Here is a 23,324-nt window from a genome sequence, read left to right on the forward strand (position 1 = left end):
TCATGTTTAACCTCACCATGAGTGAAAACGTTCAGCTTAATGTGAGTGGTACCCACTGAGTAGGTTAATTTTAAGAGGATTACAGGGTTAACCGTTAACCATGGATGAAGTTTAAACTGTGATTAAGTTAACAAATCCATAAATAAAAGCATTTCCAAGTCAATATTTGATGTGATTTTTTTTATTTAAAATACAAACATCTTTTCAAAAACAGATCACTGATTTACTACAAATTATCAAGCGTATGACTGTTCTGCAAACAAGTTGACACACCTACAGGGAGTACAGGGAATTGATGCTGGATTCTGCAGTCTGTTGCCAGAGAAACCACCTCCAGCTCAACGCAGGAAAGACCAAGGAGCTGGTGGTGGATTTCAGAAGACGCAATCCCCCTCCTCCCACACAAGTGAACATCCAGGGAACGGAAATTGAGATTGTGAAATCTTACAAGTACCTGGGTGTTCACCTGAACAATAAACTGGACAGGTCAGACAACTCAAATGCGCTCGACAAGAAGGGACAAAGCAGACTCTTTCTGCTCAGGAGACTCAGGTCTTTTGGTGTGGAGGGGGCTCTTCTGAAGTCCTTTGACTCTGTAGTGGCATCAGCCATCTTCTTTGGAGTGGTCTGCTGGGGAAGCAGAATCTCTGCTGCTGACAGGAAGAAGCTGAACAGACTGGTGAAGAAGGCCAGCTCTGTCCTGGGCTGACCACTGGACCCTGTGGAGGTGGTGGCTGACAGGAGTATGATAGCAAAGCTATCTTCTCTGATGGACAACACGTCACACCCCCTCCAGGAGACGATAACAACACTAAGTAGCTCGTTCAGTGACAGACTTCTTTACCCACGGTGTCTCATGGAGAGATACAGCAGGTCTTTTCTTCCTGCAGTGGTCAAACTCTATAACCAATAATATATATATATACACCGTGTTCCAAATTATTATGCAAGTTGCATTTTTTGTGAATATTTTATAAAAACTATGATAAAAGTTGGTTTCAAATTTGTTAGGAAGTCAGATAGTGAATATATTTCTTCAACTGTGTGGTAAAAATGATGCTTTTCGACTGTATTTTTAAATAAATGCAGAATCTGCAGAAATGAGTGTGCCAAATTATTATGCAAGTTGGTGATAAGAGCATATAACTTCAGAAAATTAAGAACTAGGCACCATTTTAAACTTTCTGTTGATTGAAAATAATAATATTTACAACAACTGTATTCAAACTTCAACAAAAACAACAGTTTTCTTTACATTGTATACAAAATAAAACTGTTAATGTCTTTAAAACATATCAAATCTAAAGTGTTTCTCAAATGTCCAATATATCCTCCTTTTCTTTCAGTGAGGGTCAGAGGTCACTGGTAAACTGATTTAGTGAGGTTTCTGATGACTTCTCTGCTGACACTGTGAGCTGTACCTTGTATGGCTTTCCAAAGATGCTCTTTTGAGCTGTATTTCCTGCCATTATTGTAAATTATCTCCTTTATTATTGACCACAAGTTCTCAGTCGGGTTGAAATCAGGTGAGCAGGCAGGCCAGTTCATGAGGCGATCCTCTTTAAAGCCCTGAGATGCCATCCTGTCCGTGGAATAACGTGAGGCATGTGACGGTGCATTGTGCTCATGCATGAACACTAGCATCTTTTTCATTTTAGCTGAATGTCTTTTCCTCCATGGAGGAAAATACAAAAGAGGAATGCCTCATGAACTGGCCTACCTGCTTACCCGATTTAGAGAGTTTAACAGTTTTATTTTGTATACAAATGTAAAGAAAAAAATTGTTTTTGTTGAAGTTTGAAAACAGTTGTAGTAAATATTATTATTTTCAATCAACAGAACGTTTAAAATGGTGCCTAGTTCTAGTTATATGCTCTTATCACCAACCTGCATAATAATTTGTCACGCTCATTTCTGCAGATTCTGCATTTATTTAAATTACAGCCAACATTCTTTGAAAAGCATCATTTTAACCACACAGTTGAAGAAATACATTCAATATCTGACTTCTTGACAAATTTGAAAACGACTGTTGACATGTTTTTTAAAATATTCACAAAAATGCAACTTGCATAATAATTTGGAACACGGTGTATATATATATACATATATATATATGTATATGTGTGTGTGTGTGTGTGTGTGTGTGTGTTTGTGTGTGTGTGTGTGTGTGTGTAGGATATGCTTGTAACTTTACCTCTTTAATTTTGATTTTAATTGCTAATAACTTTTTAATAATTGTTACTTTATAGGCTCTTGTTTGCTTTATATATTTTTTTGCACTGTCTACTTTGTTACTGTGACACTTGAATTTCCCTGTTGTGGGACGAGTAAAGGACTTTCTCTTCTCTTTTTATAGTAATCGGCAACTTAGAGATTTGAAAATTGATCTGTATCATATCAACTCATAAAATGTTAATTTACAAATCTGTGATTATGCCATTTCTTTAACAGGTAGCTTTTGAAGTCTCCTGTTAATATTGGACTAAATGATTGTTTTGTGCTTACAGAGAGGCAAACATTTTATATACTAAGCTATTGATAGTTTATTTTTCCAACACCAACAAGCTGGTAAACACATAGTGTTATCTATAAAGCAAGTTGTTTTTTTGTGGAATAAATGAATAAATAAATAAATAAATGAATAAATAAATAAATAAACAATATATAAATAAACAAAAGAAAACCAAACGTGTCTATTAATTTGTTTCTTTAAAAATGATATTTCATCTAATTTATTGTGAATTACCTTGATTATATATTTTATATATTGAGTTAGAGTTCAAGAGCACTGCATATTATTTATTAGCAGAGAATGTATAATGCAAGTCAAGCAAATACAAATGTTTTCTACTTTTTTTTTGCCAAAAGGCGTGGTACAAAATTTAGCAGTTTCCATTAAATAATACAAATAAAATTGTGCCCAGGGCAACTGTATCTCCATTCCCTCCAGAGCAGGAATGTCTAAAGTGAAGTACTGAAGAAGACAGAGGAAAATGGTAGAGAGAGGATCACATAGACACACAGAGAAGGAGAGTGAGAGAGACATTGGTGTCACAGAGGAAACAGCACAAGGATGGAGAGGAGAGGTAGAACAGTAGAGTGATAGAGAGGTGGAGGTGGGAGTCCTTATCAGAAAAAAGCAGGCGCCTTTATCTCCATGCCCTCCAGACAAACACACACACACACACACACACACACACACACACACACACACACACACACACTCACATGCAAGAGGACAGAGGACCACTGAGTGCCCACATGTACACACACACACAGAGATACACACACAGCTACACACTAAAGGTAAAAACACTCGCAAAGAGCCGACACACAATCTACTGTCAACAGACAGGATACCCTCACTCTTTTAATAGTGACTCCATACAGCACAGCCTGTTTGTCACTGAAATCTTACCCTACAACAATATCGACATCCATACACACAAAAACACACACACACACACAAACACACACACACACACACACACACACACACACACACACACACACACACACACACACACACACACACACATACACACACACACACACACACACACACACACACACACACTCAAAAGCTCTCATGAACTCTGCTACAGGTGAGCGACAGGCGCCATTTACACTCAGACAGCCATGCCCGCCTTGCCTCCAGCTGCCATGGCAATGAATACCATTAGCATCCAATAAAATGTCAGAGGGGCAAGCCCAAGTTACTCATCACACACACACACACACACACACACACACACACACACACATACACATACACATACACACACACACACACACACACACACACACACACACACACACACACACACACACACAGTCAGAAATGTCAGAGGCCTGTGCCCAGTTATGTATCTGATGGAGAGAGAAGGCAAATGTCAGCTGTTCTTCAAAATGGCAGCCAGCAGCTGTGTTGGCTATACTGCCGTGAATTTGAACGGACACTGCCAGAAACACAAATATCATGTCTGTTTCACCTTATTTATTGGAAGCAGTGTGTACTTGGCTCAATACATTGCCTACATATTCAACACAGCAGAAAAAAAAACAAGACAGTCAGCTTCATCCCCTCAGTTTCAGCTTTACCAAATTATTAAATATAAGTCCTCCAAGTGGTGTGGATAACCAGACATGGGGTTAATTTTTAGAGGTAGACCGTCAATACCACAGATCTGAGAGTTGATCCCTCATGCGCAGACTCCAGTTCCACATGCATACTTCATCATATATAACGTCTTTGATACATTATTAACATTAACTTATGTTGTAAATGCATAGTTCAACTTTATATAGAGTTTGTGGAAGACTGCTGAGTTCTGGATGCAACTCTTGATTTTCAGATCCACATCAACTTATGTTGACTTGGTTTTAAGTTTCCGTTCTTCATTTGTCAAAGAGTTGATGTTGCCATTTAGTGGTTTCAGTCAAAACCATCACCATTAAGTCAACAGTGTGTTTAAATTTACATTAGCAACAACAAATGTGTAAAAAATAATTACGTCCCCATCAGTGTCACAGTGTTATTTGTGGTTTAACTGTAAATATGAGCTGTAACTGTTTCTTCCGTCTGCTTTTTCCTCATCACTCTTCAATTATTGGATTTGGGTTGATAAAGACTTTCAGTAACCACATATTTCCTCGTGACATGAAGCAGCTGAAAAGTGAAAGATGTTTTCTGTTATTCTTGCAGGCAGGGCTTACACACAGCAGGCGTGCAGTGAAAATTGGAAGTCGGACAATTGCTTAGCCCGTGATCAGTCACGGTCACTTTGTGAGAACTGCATTTACACACAATTTTGAAAATAAATGATGTTGCTGCTGGAGCTGGAATCAAAAGAGGAGCTTCATTATAAATGAACTCCTCATGAGTCCCTCAAAAACTCCATCGCCATCTGTCAGCAGAGGAGGGAGAAAACTTTTTCCCCTCATTCATCAAGCGTGCGAAAAACGGATGGATGGAGGGATGGAAGTCGTGTGATCCCCGGCCAAGCCTTTCTCCATCCGCCCTCCAACCCCCCGCGCAGAAATCTCAGCAGCAGCCACTGGCAACACTCGCCCAAGGTCACAGGGACAAAGTCAGGGGTAGAGGAGAGAGAGAGGGAGCCAGAGAGTGTGATTGTGTGTGTGCGTGTGTGTGCGTGTGTGTGTGTGTGTGTGTGTGTGTGTGTGTGTGTGTGTGTGTGTGTGTGTGTGTGTATTCTAAGGAGAAAGTGTGTTATAAAAGGTGTGTTAATGGGAGTGTGTTAGTGTAACAGTGTATAGACTTAAAGATAAGGTATAAAAGTGTGTGCATGCACAAAGCACAGGGGGACTTGTAATAACTTGAACAAGTCCTGTAGCTTTGTGTGTGTGTGTGTGTGTGTGTGTGTGTGTGTGTGTGTGTGTGTGTGTGTGTGTGTGTGTGTGTGTGTGCATGATTGTGCGTGTATGTGTGTGTGTGAAATAAAGATGCCAGCTGACTGTGCCACAACTCAGCAGGCTGAGCAACATGACAATAAATAATCGCCTCTGAATCACTGCACTAATGAGCCAAACACACACGCAAACACGCACACACACACACTCAGCAACTCACTCTAAAGCACACATACACACACACACCTATTTTGCCATCCTATTACGCACTTAGGTCATCAGAAGTGGTTCCGTTTTGACCCACCAGAATAAATAGACTGATTGCACAAAAACACAGCCAATCAGTGTTAGACGTCATCAGACAGATACACTCGAACACACACTCAGAGGTCTGAAACTTCTGCACACACACAAGCAGAAGACACCAACTCACAGAACAGTATATACACTGTCTATATCCGCTGCAGACCCCAGGGTGTGTGTTGGCTAGGGCGAGTGATCCATCAGGAACCCCACTGCCACACAGAGGTCAAACCCATCAACCCCCGAGACCGCTGCCAGGACGACACACTCTTCAGCCAAGAACCAATCAAAACAAGGCTCTCATGCTTCACAGCACAGCAGAGGTCATCCCAGTGCAGGACGGTTTGGAGTTTGGTCACATTATGTTCAAGTCTATGGATGATGTGAAAGTAGGAGTCCAGCCTCATGAAGTCAGAAGAGAGGAGGTTGAGTATGAAGCAGCTGCTCCATGTTGAAGCCATACACGGTGGAGTCACCTCAATAATAAGAGGACAAATGTAATCCCAAATGTGGTTAGCCGCAAATACATGGAGAAAATTATTCACAAAGACCCAAGTATCTTTCCAGCGATTCAGTGGATCACCATGACATTTGTTCAGACATTCATGATCCCCAGATGATGAGCTGCTGACTTTAGAAATCTCCAGACTTTGCCTTCAGCACCATTGTGAGGTTTTTATTTGTTTGTTATTTGAGTGAAATGTCTTGAAAACTATTGGATGGATTAAAGGAGAAGTTGCGTTCAAATATTCATGTCTTCCATAGGATGAATTATATAAACGTTGTTGACTTCCTGAATTTTAGCTATCTGGTCAGTTTTTAAAGCTCCTTCTTTTTTTTTTTTTTTTTTTGGCACCCCTCGTGGACAAAGTGGTACCTCTTTACCAAGGAACATCTAAAGTAACATCCTCTTCAGAGGAGCTTTAATATACAAGTACACTAGTTAATGACTTACTGGCTGCACTAAAGAGGTAACATTTCCATCAGACTCAGTTTTGTTCTTGGGTGTTAATAAGCAAATGCTAACATGTGAACAGGTTAAACAAAGACGTTAAATACACTTATCATCAAATAAACCAAACCTCATTATTAAAGCATTATAATGAGGATCATGCTAGCATTGCTAACCGAAGCATTTAGTTCAATACATGGCTTAAACTAATATCCCTGAATATAGGTCTGGCTTTTGATGCAGCTAGTATGGTTTAGATATTGGAATAGAAGGGAGGTGCTTGATACAAATGTGACTTTTAGTTGGGACCAGCTCTTTGTTGGACACCTCCACACATCCAATAATAGAAAATGTATTTATTTATATGGAATATTGAGCATAGCAGCCAGGAAAACAATAAAGAGAAAATGGCTTAAACCTGCCCCACCATCTATCGATGACTGGTATGATATAATTTATTACCTTTTCTTTGAAGCTTCAGAAAGACAAATTTGAGGAAGTGTGGAGTAAGTGGATGTCTTATATTTCTACAAAAATACCCTATTTTGTTTAAGCTATTCAAACTTACTTCTGTGTATCAAAGTATTTGTATTTATTATTTTCTTTTGAAACAGACACCCCACGTTCTGTAATTGTCCTTTTCTTTTTTGGTTTGTTTGTTTTTGTCTTTATTCAGTTCTGTCTTGTAACATTAAAAAACAAGGTGGGTCACTATAGATCATAAGTAACAAATGTAATTTGTACAATTGTGAACTCATGTGATTCCAAATATAAATAAATAAATATATATATATATATATATATATATATATATATATGTATATATAAAGCAACTCATTTTCTAGTTGATCAAACGGAAATTGAAATTCAGACTGAGTAGTCTAAGATAAAACTCAAGAAACAGTCAAAATATGGCACAATTTAATCAACACAGCTGAACATGGGATCACAGAGTCTGCAGTAATAATGTCAAACTGGTTTGTTGAGTGTGGCTAACAAGAGCAGAGCTAGCACCCTCAGCTTTCAGACCTCCTTGCAGGTTAGAATCCATATGCCTGTGCTGGTTACACATTGCTGCAGTCAAGTGGTTACTTGCCTGGTTAACCATTCACAGCCTGCATATAACTTTATCTCCACTTTTAGATAAAAAATACTGCCAAAAAACACCATGCTACAGGATGCCTTTTGTCATCTGTGCTTGTGTATTCCCAGGTAGTGGAACATTATATTGTTATGGCAGTAGCCATTAACTGGAGCTACAGCCCCAGCTAGTGGTGGGTGGCTGCGCTACTGCTTAGATACAATATTTGACTGGGAACTTGAGCCGAAAATAAAAAAAATGTATAATTATTTGTCTAATCTACTAGTAATTCTGATGCAGACGACATTAAGTCCTGCAGTTGACTAAACACGGACATCTCTACATATCAACTTTAAGTGTAATTAACAAAGCATTAACAAACCTTAATGGTTTCACAAAGAAAACCATTTTAAAGGAAATGGAAAACATCACATGTTTACACCTTTTCAATTCACTGGTGACTTGTTCGGTGCTGCTGTGCTGCCAAATAACCAACTGGCATTTTAACAAAGCAAAGTTTACAACAGCTCCTCAGGGAAACCGGGCAAACCATCAACCAGAAACAATGTCAAGGTTGGTTGCATGCACCTTTGCACAGGCTGATTATCACTTGAGATAAGCAGGAAATTTGCTCAAATACAAACAGGTGCAGAGCACTGACATTTCTCTCCTTTTCTAACTTCCTTCCTCTTTTCATTCTTTTATCCACTGTTACTTTTCTAAAAGGCTGCCCCCTACACATCCTGCTTTATCCATTAAAGTTGTTCAGCTCTTTGTTGCTGCTCAGTCCCCATTACCTCTCCCTCCTCTCAGCCTTCCTCTCTTCTCTCCCTCCTCTTTTCCTCCTCACTGCCTTTGGGTAAACATTTGTCAGTGTAACGCGGGTGTCTCAGGTAAAGATATGCAGATTAACTCTCACTCGTTTGCATAACGAGCTCTTATTTGCCAGTCTAATTATGGTGGCATGCCGAGGCCATCCCAGAGCTGCCCTCAGGGTTCATTAGTGGGGTTCGTTAAGAGGTTTGTTAACAGGCAGCTAATCGCTTCCTCCCCCTTTAACAAATAGAAGAGCCTGAAAGTCCTGAAAAGACTCCCACTAAGCACACAGCCATGTTGGTTCAAAGGAGACACGGAAACACAGAGGCACACACAGGTTTAGTGAACAAACACATTACACACTCACGCTAACACACAACATTCTCCCTAATAGATTATTTTCTTAAACACACACACTCACATACTTTCATTATACTCAAGGGAAAAAGAACAGGTCAATGTATTGAAGACATTTCCTTTACATGTAACCAATATGCTCAAGGGGAAAACTCTCATGCACACGGACACACACTCAAAAAAGAGCTTGCCTGTATTTGTTCACACAAGAGAATCCTACAAATGTTAACTGTAAGTCTACAAAAGGTCAGATTTAAAGCTGAGACTTAACCAGAGAATATATTTTAAACAATACAGAAAAATGTTTCGTTCAATTTCAGGCGCCCATAACCTCAGTTCCAAAGCATTTCTCACCAACACTTGCTTTTACTATAGGTTACAAAAGCTGTCAAACGACACCTTCACTTCCCTCGGTAGAGATCATTACATCTGTTTTTAACTGATCTGTATGCTTCATATTTGCTTCCATTCAAGGACACGTAAAGAAAATATAGAAAGCTATGAAAAATATTTGTGTCCTAGAATTAGCAGCAGCTATAGCCCTGAAAACTGTATCCTTGTAAAAACTAGTGAGATTAGTTTCTCCAAGTCCTGCCCCTTCTTGGTTTTGATTGGTCAGTTGGGGAGAAGTGACATTGACGAGCATGGTAGTGTTTCAAAAGTTGAAATACTTTTAACTGAGAGCTCTTTCAGGGCATCATACAGACACACAGGGCCCTTGGTTTATAGATGTAGTATTCAGCCACACAGATGTAATAATAATGTGTTGTTATGACTAACACAGCAATTCTTTCTCCTCATAATTACATTTCTATATTGGTTGTTTTCAAAAGCAATATTTTCAAAGACACACATATCTTCACAGATTACATTTTTATCAGCATAATGAGAGAATGTCTGTTGGGGCAGGTCTCAAAAAGTTGTTATTTACCTCTGCCTTCCTATCTTAGATTATTTTAACCCACTTTAAATTAAAATTTTAATGTAATTTTTAATATATTTCTAATTTTCCTTTTCTTTTCTGTTTTATCATATTTGTCATTTTAATTATGTTCTTTTATGCCTGTCTGAATGTCTCCAATGCTTTTAATGTGTTAATGTAAAGCACATTGAGTTGCCCTCGTGTATGAAATGCGCTATACAAATAAAGCTGCCTTGCCTTGCCTTGCCTTACTAACTGCACTCTGTAAATGCTCTGAAATTGAAAAATATATTTGATTTATTTTATAAAGACATCACTTTTTGCAGAGCTGTCTGGCTTGAGTTATTAAAGCATGTTCAAACTATTTTTTACACTCATGTTTCACCCCTCTTTAGCAATTTGTCACACTTCAACAAATTTTAAAAGTCAGGGTGGATGAAGGTGCTGGGTAAATACTGCAACAGTGAAAAGGGACTCAAACACTGAGTGGCAGTTTAGTACTGGAGCATTCTCTTTGAGCCGGGCAGATTATCTTGAAGTCATGTCTATGATTTTCCAAACTTTGTCAGCTGGTCATACATACACACAACCTGGCATTCCCTGTGAGCCAATGTGTTTGATTATAAACCCTTTAATCCCTAAAGTTTAGCTCTAATCTGATGGTTGGTGTCCTAGAATTTACGCTTAACAGATGGAGGAACAAACAAACAAAGAGGGAATAACCATGATAAAAGGTGGAGGAACGAAAAGGGGAAAGAAAGGGGGCAAAAAATGAAATTTTAAGACTGAAATGCCCGCAGCAGTAGGCTGTAATAGAAATTCAATGAGTTTGCAGCCTTGAAGGAAATGCTAGTGTGTGTTGATTTAACATAAAAATCAATACATTGAATCTGAATGCATTAATGATGACTGTGTATGGATCATACATATCGCCATCATTAGGAGGCTGGTATCATGCACAGCATTGTAGAGGCAGATATAATCGGACCATTATTCACAACAACTTCGAAAAAGGTCAAATTTGTGGTTCAAGTTCTTCCCACAGAGGAAGAACGAGACAGCCTGAGAGATTGTGCGGTAATCATCGAGTATCATCTCTGTCAGTGAGTCACTGTCTCTAATCAGCAGGCTGCCACTCTCATCTACAACAGATGCAGCCTCACTTGTTCTTTTCTTTAAGCACAGACTGAGGCCAAATCTCACTGAGATGTCAACGTTCCCCTCAGCCACTTTATTGCTACTTTTTCAGTCACAGCACAGGAATTCTTTTGCACCTCCAAGAACATGCAGTCTGTTCTATCTGTCAGAAGAAATGTCATTGTAATTTCAAATTTCACAAGAGTATTAAATAAAAGGGAAAAAGTTCAGCTGGGGGAAAAAAGTGTGGCTTTGTACATTGAATCTGATGTAATCCAGGTTGTAAATCCTTTTTTTTTTTTACAGGGTTTTCTCCCAGTCTCGAAGAGGAGCTTCATTTCTTGCACCTCAAAGTTCATGAACCTTACATTAAAGAGAAGTGACAGGAGCTGTGCGCTGATCAAGCTTGCAATCAGCTCAGATAATTACTAACACCTCTCATACTTTAAGCTCAACTGCTCTGCACTGAATCATTTCACAGTTTAAGAAAAACCCTGGGGGAGACCACATGACTACAGTCGACAGATTTCTATTTATTACATCCAATATCTCAACATAGTGTAGTCCACTACAATAGACAAAATCAGTCTTATTATATTTAAATATCTAATAAATCAGTCATAGAAACAACCACTACTACATTGAAACTAAATACAGACAATATCATGTACTTCATTTTTATACCCACACCTTATTCTTCAGCTTCCGTTTCAAGGTACTCTAAAGCAGCTGTTTATAGGAACTCTAATAGATCTGCTTGAAAGTAACCTTTTGACTCTTTTTAATGACACCCTGTGTGTAGATCTTACTCAACCCTTTTTGTCTGTTTTAAGGTGCACCTTTGTGACTTTTGACAGGTACCCTTAAGAATCTGTTTTAAGTACCCAATGTCATCTGCTCAAGTACCCTTGAGCATTTGTTTTGCCTATTTGCTTTTGTTAAAGAGGCCCTTTGGTATAGTTAAACTTTAAGTTTATGATGTGTCTTTTTGAGGGGATCGCATTGCTTGGATCTTGGGTACCCTCTAGCCTCCATTTTCAAGCACCCAACCTCACTTTTCTAAAGATACCTTTTTGTATCTGCCTAATTTGTCTCTTAAGCTTCTATTCTTAATACTTTTTCTGCATGTGTCAAAGGTTAAAAATAGCCTCTGTTTTAAGATACCCTCATGATTTTGAGGTACCTTTTTTCATGTTTCATTAAGTATCCTATAATGAGCTGTTTTGAAGCTATTCTTATGCCTTTGTTTAAGGGTACAACTTCACATCTAAATGACACCCTTTTAGCAAACCCTTTGCGTCTTTATAAGGAGGACTCACTAGCATGTATTCAAAGTATGCTGTAGCTTGTGTCAAAGGTAAGAAAGGCATCTGTTTTAAGTACCCATTTGCCTAGGTTTTGAGGTACCCTTTGGTTCATCTATTTTAAAGTATTCCAATGTGCTTTTTTCAAGTTCCCCTTTTATCTATGATTAAGGGAACAATTTAACATTTATATAAGGTATCCTTTTCAGCTGTTTTACTTGATCATTAGCATTTGTTTTGTGTGTGTTTTGCACAGGGGACCCTTCAGCATTAGTTTTAAAGTATTTGTTTGCCTTAAGATACCACTTTGCATCATTTTTTAGTACTGTTTAAGGTACAAATCTCCAAATTCCTGCCCCAATTCCTTTGTAACACACGTGGTTCTAAAACTATCGCAGTTTGTTTAATTTGGGCACCAAAACACTTGGTATGGTTTCCAAAAAGACCTCAGTATGCGTTAAATTATAAACTAAACTTCATGCTTTCACACAGGGCCTGAAGCTTGATCTGCTTTGTGGAAGCCTGCAATGTTTGCTCCATCACTTGCCAACCTCAAGCCTATCTCGCCTGTTACCCCCTACTACATCATGAGAAAAAATCACATTACTGCAGCAAGGAAAAGCTTACATAGATCACAGTTAAATATGGATGTCTTATTACCAGCATTTTAATTCAATTACTGCGTGTTGAGTCTGGCTCCTACTACAGCACCCCTTTTTCCCCCTCCCCCGACCCCTGGCAGGCTTCAGGGATTGATGCTTCAAATCCTTACAGCGTCTTCCTTTGACGGGCAGAGCGCAGCCGAGCTGAGCATGTTAAACATTATGTAGATGGAGTTCTGGAGGCGCTGAGAGCTTTGTAAATAGTGGAAATCTTCACTGTAATGCTGGCCTACAGGCTAAGAGCAACACAAAATGAAATGTTAAATCTCCCTCTGTCCCGAACACTCGCTCCCTTTGCTTTTTCCTTCGCCAAACACCCGTCCCTCTCATTCTTTTGTTTCACAGATCTGTTCATCTTGTTCCTTCTTTCGTCTTTTTCCCCCTTCTTGGCTCGTAATTTGTTCTTTGCCTCCTTCCTTTGCAACCTTTTTTCCCTCCTTTTCTGTTTTACACTCTCTCTCATCTTTTTCCAATCTTCCCCTCTTCTCCTCTCAGAGCAGAGTCTCATTTCACACTGCTACTTTTTCATCCTCTTTTCATCTCTCCCTCACTCTCTTCATCCCATTTTTTCACAGCGCCCGGATCATGGCCTGGTCTGGCCTTTTAATGTCTCCCTCTGCTTCCCTCTCTTCTTAACTGTTTCCACTCTCTCTCTCTCTCTCTCTCTCTCCCATCGCTCTAGCCTCTCGCTCAGACTGTAGCTAATGCCATCAAGTGTTTACAGCGGGCCTGAGCCAAACATTTAAAGCCCAAGGCCCTTAAACTACTTACCGACAAATATAAATAAGGAACATAGTAAAATCACCTGTATAAACATAAACACAATTAGGTGCAAATCTTTCTATACCCACAACAACCTTTACGTTGATGATGCACTGTGCTATTACACTTTATCCTCTTTTCTTCTGCACAGTACCTTTCTTTAACAGCCACTCTTTTGTGTTGCCAAGATCTCCAAGTGACCTACTAAATCTGGAACAAGTTTAAGGGTAAGTATCTACATTCAGGGATTTTAGTGTGCCTTAAATTTTCCTAAATGCAGCCGTTTTGCAAATCCAAATTGAAAATGTGTGCATGTTTTGTTGCTCTGTCTAGCACAGTTGATGACCTGAGGGCAAAATGTCTGCTTTTTAAACACTTTGGAACACATTCTGTTCACTTGCCTTTTTTTCATCTTGAGCCAGCTTTAGTGTTTACTTTTCCCTTTAACAGTCTGCATGTTTTTCTAGCAGCTATAAAAATGTCTGGCATATCATTCTCAGTCTTGTATGAAACTAAGGGTGCAGCTGCTGGTCTTATGTGCACAATACAGGCAAGAATGATCATTTTTAAATTAGTTTTTATTCTATTTAAAATCAAATATTCAGTAATTTCGCTCAAGTTGAGATAATTAACAAGATTTAGGTCAGAAAACACAGGAGCCCTCTGGCCTGTTTCACTCTGGCTTTTGTGGACCCCCTCACCCCCTGCAAAACCACTTTGTTTGGGTTATTTTCCCCCTTTACCTCAGTCATAAATAAGCCTCACATCAACCCAAAATGTTCAGACACACTCCTCTATACTGTGTTTATCTTTCTTTCAGTCGATTCAATCGAGCCCCTGATAAAATATTCTATATTTTTAGGCCAACAGCTGACAAGACAGATAACAAACAAAGCTACTCAACAATAAAAACACAAAGATAAAAACAAATCATTCACTCACTGGATGCAACCTGGAAACTTAAGAAATAAATCATGTATTTTTTATTTGCTTACTGTGTCTGTTTATAGTCAAAGATCTAAAAACAGTGGGTTTTAAAATTTCAAGCAGGCAAGCCGAGTCAAAAAGAAACAAGTTACGACTGGTTCACCAGCTGTTGCTGTGCCACCCTCCATGTGACCTGGGTTGTTCTTTGCTTTTGTTTTGTGCATTAAGGTTCTTTAATATCCCCATAATGAAGCTCACTGGTTACTTAACAAATTGATGAGCATGATATGCTGTTGGTGGTTTCCATTAGTGTGTTTCTCTGTTTATATGTGGATTTTTGTTGTTTTCATTTCTTGATACCACTGCGAAGGCTGCTAAAGGTGTGTCCAAGACAGATTTCTCTCAAATCCAATATGATACAATACAATCAATGCAATACGATAACACTCTGTTGTCCCCTCAAATAATAATTTATAATATCATATCATATCATATCATACTGTTTCTTATATTCCACATTGTACCGTATCTTATCATATTGTATTGCATATCATCGTATTGTAACATATTGGATTATTTTGTATCATATCCTGTTAGAAATAGTGTATCAAGCTGTCATTGGGAGCATCCATTGGTACTAGGGTCCAACTACAGTTCCAAGTTGGATAAGTGGCTAAGTAAATTAGCTGGCCATTTGCATTTAGTGCTTTGGGTGAATGGTCTGAATTTAAATTACAGCAATGACATCATAGTAATATTAAATCCCCATAAAAAGTGAGGAGACAAAGACCAAGAAAGTCTGCATCAGGCGTGAATTGGGTGAACTAAGTAAGGGATAATGTTTGGTAAGCAGGTATTTATGGGTTTAAGGGATTTAGCATGCAACTAGCGTTTCAGCCACATTGTTTTGATGCAAACGGAAACTAACGGTTTTAACTCACCTTTTGGTTTTGATGTCAACAAGCAGAAGCAAAATGTGCCAGAACACTTTTTAGCAGGTTGATTTGACAGTATGATCAGTTTGCCTCTGACGTTGCTCATGTAAGTGAATGTTAATTACCGTGGTCAAGGGGGGTTTGACCGATCAGAATCAAGCATCTTACACAACTGGAAGATCAGTAAGAAAACCCATTAGGGCCCCAACCAGAGACTGCATAGAATATGGACATAGAATCCGTGACATCACCCATCTGTTTCTGAAGAGCTGTTTTGAGGCCAATCTTCAGCGGCAGCCATATTGCTGCTGTGGAGCCAGACGTAAAGAGGCGGAGTTTGAGCCTCCTAACCAACAGCGTTCCCACAGTCAGCTGTGCCTCTCATTGGAAGACTCGTAATCTCAATATCTTCAAAATTGCTGTGTTAGAAAAAAATTCACCCCCCTCACAATGTGAACTGATCAAGAAATGAGCTATCCAGACTACACTCGTCTTTTGTACCAGGCTATAAACATGTTTATTTCTGCTGTAAAGATCGTCTTTTTTGAATTGGTGTGTATGTGGTTTCCGGTACTTCCAGAGCCAGCCGCAAGCGGATTCTCGATGAACTGCAGCTTTTAGCACTTCCGCATTGGACTCATATTTTTAGACCGGAGGTTGTCGCTTGGCCCCAACCCAGACTGGGTCTGGCACTGTGTGTGTGTGACCAAAAATCTAAGTTTGGTTTTCAAACTGACATGAGCTACGTCACTAACACTGTTGTTACCCTAGCATTAAGCTGAAGCCAGTCATCTTTGGAAACTCAACAAAGTTGTAGATTTCATCTCCCACTAGAAAGACAACACCAACGTGCCTGAACTGGGGAAACCCGGTCAAATCACTCCAAATGTACTGAGTGTCCCTGCCTCTAGCGATGAAACTGGTCCCTTTTCTTCGATTTCATGCTGAGTTGTTTCTAGCAAAGCTCTTCACACGCCTGCAAGATGTCCTGATGCATTTTGTGTCCCTGACAGTCTGCTGATTCTGAACTTCTAGTGCTATCTGAACAAAAGGAATCCAGTGTACCATGAGTATTTGAAATGTTAATGTTATTCAGAACAATCTTCATTTGAACCCTTTACCCATAAACACACTCTCTGCCAGCACACACACACACAGATGCTCATATATGAAGGTAAAAAACACTCAAACAAACATTGAAGAGAGCGGTTTGCTCCTTCTGTCTCACAGGGAGGAGAGTGAAACGACATACGGTACAGGCTAATTGATTTCTGTGCTCCTCCAAAGTGAACGTCGTGCTCCGCTAACACGACACTTGAGCATTCTCAGTCCTCGTTTTTTCCCCCTCTCTCTCTTTGGTCGCGTGCGGTTTCAGGTTTGAAATCAATTTGCCTGAGATGAAAGTTTTCAATTTCATTAGCTTGATCAAATGGAGCGCTGTTAACAGGCGGCGGTAATAGAAAATCATTTAGGGCCGAGCAGCCCTCACACTCTCAGAGGACTGGTTAAGAGCTTCTCAGAGAGAGAGCAAGAGACATGGAAGGATGGAGAGGGTGTAAGGAGGAGGGGAAAGAGAGAGGAACAGGATGACAGGTAGGGAAATATCGATGGGAGACAGAAAAAAAGAGACAAAATGGGAAAAGGATGGGGAGAGAGAAGAGGGAGAACAGAGAAAGAGATGACAAGCAGAGAAATATTGCACTTTGAGAAAATCTGAAACACGATGGCAGCAGATAAAATGATGGAGTGGGAGAGGTAGGAGGTACAGAAATGTAATATGGACAGAAAAGTGAGAAAGGGGAGATAAGGATAAGTATAAAGTGGAGAAAAGGACAAAGAAGAATGTAGATTAAATGTAAGGATGATAAATGACGGTAAGAATGATTAAACGAGGAAAAAGTGTCACAATAAAGGCCGAAAAAAGAAACAGGATGCAAAGAAGTAGAAGGAACAAAGGAAAGAAGACAGATGAATCTGTCTCTTCCTCTCGTGTGTCTGCTAAGCTCTGGCCCATTAAACTCCTGTTATTGCTTCTCAGATGTTTGTCAGAGAAAAATAATGTAGTGATGAAAGAACATAAATAAACTATTAGCCATCAAACAGCTTATCCAGGCTACAGATCGCCGGCTAAATACACACTTTGATAAGGAAAACAAACCGCAAATCAGTGGTAGATAATGTACTGGAGGGATGAAGATGAATGTGAAAACAGAGGAAAGAGAGGTGAGGATGGCACGATGAGGGGAATTATAAGATGGAGGATTACTTATGTATGAGTTGCAAGATAAAAAAAAATCAACAATTTAAATCATTAAATGAAATTGTTGATTTTGTCAGATTTCCGTTCTCGCACCTGATAATTGGTTGGACTGGTTTCCAACTCTTCCCTGTATATAAACATGGACGACATACCTTCATCCTCCAATTAAAAAATGAAGCCAATATAACCCCATTATGTCTGCTGATATCTACATTTCACTTACCAATACAATGTCTAACACCCAATCAGCAGGTACAGTCCACAGCAGAACAGATTCTTGATTTCAGTGACTCTTGTAATAGTGTTGATTACATTTTGTCTCTTTGTTTCTCCTCTTCTTTGCAGGACTATTTGTCAATAGAGCTGTCAATCATGACACTGCATCGCCTTTTGTTACCACCAAATAGCTAACCATAAGTAAACGTCTCTGAAAATGAACACTCGCCCATAAATCAGAATGATTAGACTGAAAACATTTTTGTGAACAACTCTTTCACATCTATTTTAATAGCTGAACCCATGTCCCATCTGTTATAATAGAGGAGGCAGACTTTGTGTCCTATACTGAAGCCAGTCACCAAGGGGAGCTCTAAATGTTTTGGTTTCACACTAAGTTGTGCCATCCATTTCTTTTAAAGTCTCGATTTCCAACTTAAGTTATATCTTTGTCAAATTTTGATCCACAAGTATAAGACTGTACAAGACTGTAAACCTAGGGGAAACACTGGGACTGGTACATTTTTTTATTGCAATTAATCGCAGAACTTTAACAGTTAATCACAATGATTCGCATTATCTAAAGTCATGTTTTTTGGGGCATTTTTCAGCTGAAGGGGGACATGAAACAGGGGGAGTAGAGAGTGGGGGAAGACATGCAGTACATGGTCGCAGCCGGGCATTGAACCAGCGACCTCTGCGACGAGAGCTATAGCCTCTGTATTGGGGCGCTTCGATCGCAAGGCCACCAGTGCCCCATTAATTATTAATTATTAAATGCTTGTTAAAAATTCTGTTATTTTCAGAACAGATTTTTTAGGTCTAAATTAACAATGTAAAGCCATTCTTCAGATCGAAATCTCAATTAATTTCCATTTTAATGATATTAAAACAAACTATGTGAGAGCAGCACTTAAAAGATGGAATAAGTACATTTATTTTAAAAAAGTACATAAAAATACCAACACGTTGCTGAATTTAACAAATAGACTTTGACTACACATTGTTTTTAAGAAAAGGAGGAAAAAAAGTCGTGTTTTTCCATTATTTCTAGCATACACATGCTGTTTCAATCTCTATTCACCACAAACTTGTTTAAGATTTGAGTAATAGAAGGATGGTAAAGATTACCCATCCAGCAATTTACAGACAATACAGTTTAGATTTGAAACTCTTTGATAGAGATAAACACACACACACATACGCATACACACACATTCACACACACACACACACACACAAACAAACAAACAAACAGAGAGAGAGAGAGAGAGAGAGAGAGAGAGAGAGAGAGAGAGAGAGAGAGAGAGAGAGAGAGAGAGAGAGAGAGAGAGAGAGAGACAAACAGATGCATTTCATAGCGATAAATTGTATTCAATCAAAACTCAATGAGAAAATGAAAGCTAATGTTAATCCATTGTTAGTCTCCTCTGAGTCATTGTGTCATGGTGATAATGATCAGCCATTCAGTTTCTCTCTCTCACACACACATACACTCAAACACACACTCACACACACTGTGAGGCTAATCAGCTAAGTGAAGCTAATGTAGGAGAAAATGTGTCGCTGATTAGCTCAACCTTAAAGCCCTAGACATAGCTTATAGACCTACAGTAGCGGTCACACACATACACACAACTTGCACACATGCACACACACATACAAAATTAGCCTGGCTATTCATGCTAATCTGAAGGAAAATGACTTGCTCATTAGCAGGACCCTTAAACCTCTCCACAGGCCTTTGAAACCCGGCCGTCTCATGGTCACAGAGAGAAAAGCAGACTAAGACACACACACAAACTTCAGCATGGGAAGTTAGACTGTTTTCAGACTGATTCATAACTGTCTGTAGTTTCTGTTAACAGCTGATACGTAAACACTCAAACAGACACCACCAATTTGAGCTAAAAGTCTTCAGGTTCAAGTATTAAACAGAGACCTTAAACAGACCTCAACACACGTACTTTACATAAGCTGGCCTGCAACTGATCTGATCTACTTATATCCTTTACAAAGTAAGTTTGACGATCATCACTTCACCTCTTTTTATAACAGGGTCTAATTTTTAAACAATAAGTGACAAAGTAGTCTACCAGAAAGGTGGGTATTGATGCCTCAGTTTGCTTGCTTGATGACTTGTTGTAGCGGTAGATTCCCTGTGTTCAGCTTTTCTCACCAGCTGCCCCCATACTGGAACCCTGCAGGACTGGCTCCATTCAAGTGAATGTCAGAGCTTGTAGGGATGAGGCCAACCCCACACTCATACTCACATTGGAGTTTTGGGCGGCATTTGTTTTCCTAAAAGTGCAGCAATCAACAATGCAATTACCCCACTGTGGAAAAGTCAAGCATGATTTGATACCAATGCACCAATTCTCATGCATGCAAGCAAGAGCAAACCAATAAACACCTTAGAGAGTGCTGTTATCAGCACCTGTATGATTCATAACTAACTATAAAGGCGAACAGAACTCTTGAATGTTTCGATGTTTGACTCCCCTTTAAATATCATCTGACTTAGTTTTCAGTAGACTGAACCCATGAGTTCTAATTCTGATTTACAGCTTTCAAAAGAAGTTGCCAAACTGACCTCCCTTCATCAAAAATTCTCTATCTGTCGTTCTGAAATGATTCTCACAGAGCTGAAGCACTTTATTTCACGAGGGTTTTGTGACTTTTAATGAGTTTTTAGAAGGACATGACTCCGGCCTTCATCGCCCTCATATTTCCAAACTGAAAATCATTCATTTCGATGTTTGTCTCTTAATTACCAGTGGGTAGACTAGAAGTGATGTAGAAATACTTCAAAATGGACAAAAAGTATCCATGAAATGAAATCAAGTGCATTAAAGAGGTGTTTCTTCCAGAGTGGTAAAATCAAACTCATGCTTCAATTTGTTGCATTATATTGTTTTGGATAAATCTGTCCATAAAAACATGAATGAAAAACATGTTTCTATGAGTCATCATCCTTACCAAGGTCATTAAATTGCCAAATTCCCTTAAAAATATGAAGATAGAACGTGATTACGCATTCTGGCTCCCTAATAATCCCTCCTTCTGTCGCATCTGCCGTGTGTTCACCAAAGGAAGAGAGCGTTTGTGTCGAAAGCAGGGAACAGGGGTGTGCATGTGAGCAAATGTGTGTTGGTATTTGTGTGAGTGTCTCAGTGTAAATATGGCCAGGCCCGGCAGCAAACAGTATCCTTCTAGATGAGATTTACTGATATGGAAGGAAGGGACACAGAGGATGAATAAAATCCACTCTCAAGAGAAGACAAAATCTCCGCCCTCTCTCTCTCTGTTCTCTCTCAGCAGTCTCCCCTCTCTTCCTCATCCTCCTTCTCCTCTGTGTGCTGACAGGAAGAGTTGGTCTCCTTGTGACTATGAAAGCACCATTATTTTTCTTATCATCCAGATGTGTCTGCACATCAAGAGGCATGGGGAAACATTTTCCTTCCATGGAAGGAGAACTGAGATGTTTTCATCCAAGGTAAAGACAGCTATGAGAAATTCAAAGTATGAAAGAACATTTGCAAGATGCAGACATGATGATAAGAAAAATAGAGTCCAGGATATATCCTGGGTCTCCAAAAATGGTTGCCTAAAATAACTGAAATTAAATCTGGTGTACAGAGCAAAAAGGAGGCATAAAATACTACAATTCACTACACCTGCAATACAGCATACTCGGGGACTATCTGTGTTTTCTTTACACTTAAGAAAATGGCAAGATGAAGAGCGCTTCAAGGTGCCAGCTGGCCAAAAAGACGCTATTTTTTTATTGCGGTGTTGGACATTATTCACTCTGTGAAATGTAAATATACTCACAGCTGAAAAGGTGGAACATTTGTAGAGATGCAGCCCCAATGACAACTTATAAACCAAATAAATGATTTCATAAAATCTTCAGAGGACACATTTAAAGGATGTGTGTGAAGGTTTCTGTGTTTGAAATTAGCAGAAGCTTTTAAACTTGAAGTTTGATTTATGTTCTGCAAAAAGAAAATGTTCTATTCTCCCAAAAGTATGAAGGAGCTTAGTGTCTGGTTTCTGCCCAAACGGTATAAATACACCATGACAGCAGTGTTAGTTGCATGTTCTCATCCCACCTGAACACATACTCATGTCTGTACACATGCATACTGCATTGGTGTCCACAAAGCTTAATATGTTCAGATTCAGCTGCTCCCTGACCGTGGCTTTTTTAAGAGACAGGAGTGTGTTTTTCTCCTTGCAGTGACACAGTTATATACCAAAACACAACAAGCATGTGAATCAATTCTGCAAAAATTGTTTAAAAAAATCATGACCCTTAAAAAACGAGAAGAGGCAGAAAGTGCAAAGTGCCTCACGTCTTCTTCTTACAGTCCGCCCACATTTGGTTTCTAAATGTCTCTGTGACCCTCGGTGCAGCATTTCACCCTGCTCTGCCCGTGCGCTGTCACCACCACAAAAAGGCCCTGTGATTGTGTGCATGAGTGTGTGTGAGTGATCCCGAAGCAAAGAGAGAGAAAAAGCTCACACCAAAGGCATATGATTTTTCCAGGGTCATGGTGTTTAGCAGCCTCACGCACTCACTTTTCCCATCGCCCCCCCTCTTCCCTCCTACCGTCTAGCTTTTATGAGTAAATGTTTAAAGTTCACATCCTCCATCTCTGAAATGTCTCTCAACCCATTTAAAATCCTCTCTGTTACTTATTTTTCAGAGAATAAGCTTCATTTATGTGTGGGTGTGTTTGGACGTTTTGTGTATGTGTGACTTCTTTAAGTGTGTGTGTGTCTGTGTGTGTGTGTGCATGCACGTGTGAGCATGCAAGTCTTTGCCTTAGTGAGTCAGCGAGACAGTGAATGAAACCAACAATGAGACACAAAGACACATACACACTCACACACACACAGCAGGAGAGAGCGGTGTATAGAAAGGACACCGTGAGAGACTTCCTCTGTGTGATTGTGTGTGTGTGTGTGTGTGTGTGTGTGTGTGTGTGTGTGTGTGTGTGTGTGTGTGTGTGTGTGTGTGTGTGTGCATGCGCTTGTCCCAGTGATTTTACGTCAGTAATTATTAATGCTCTGTATTGCATGAGTAATGGTGCAGAGTGCTGACATTCTGCTACAGGTTAACAGTGTAGTGCAAAATACGCTCCATCACACAGGCAGACACACTCACACACACTCTCTCTTTTTCCCTCTCCTTAAATAGTACAGATTATTTCCAGGGTTCGACACACAAAGCCTGATCCTGTTCCATGGCTGTCCTCAATTTACACACACACAAACAATGCAGTACAAAGAATTGCAGTGACCAGTATGG

The sequence above is a fragment of the Notolabrus celidotus genome, chromosome 9, assembly GCF_009762535.1.
Source record: "Notolabrus celidotus isolate fNotCel1 chromosome 9, fNotCel1.pri, whole genome shotgun sequence".
NCBI lineage: Eukaryota > Metazoa > Chordata > Actinopteri > Labriformes > Labridae > Notolabrus > Notolabrus celidotus.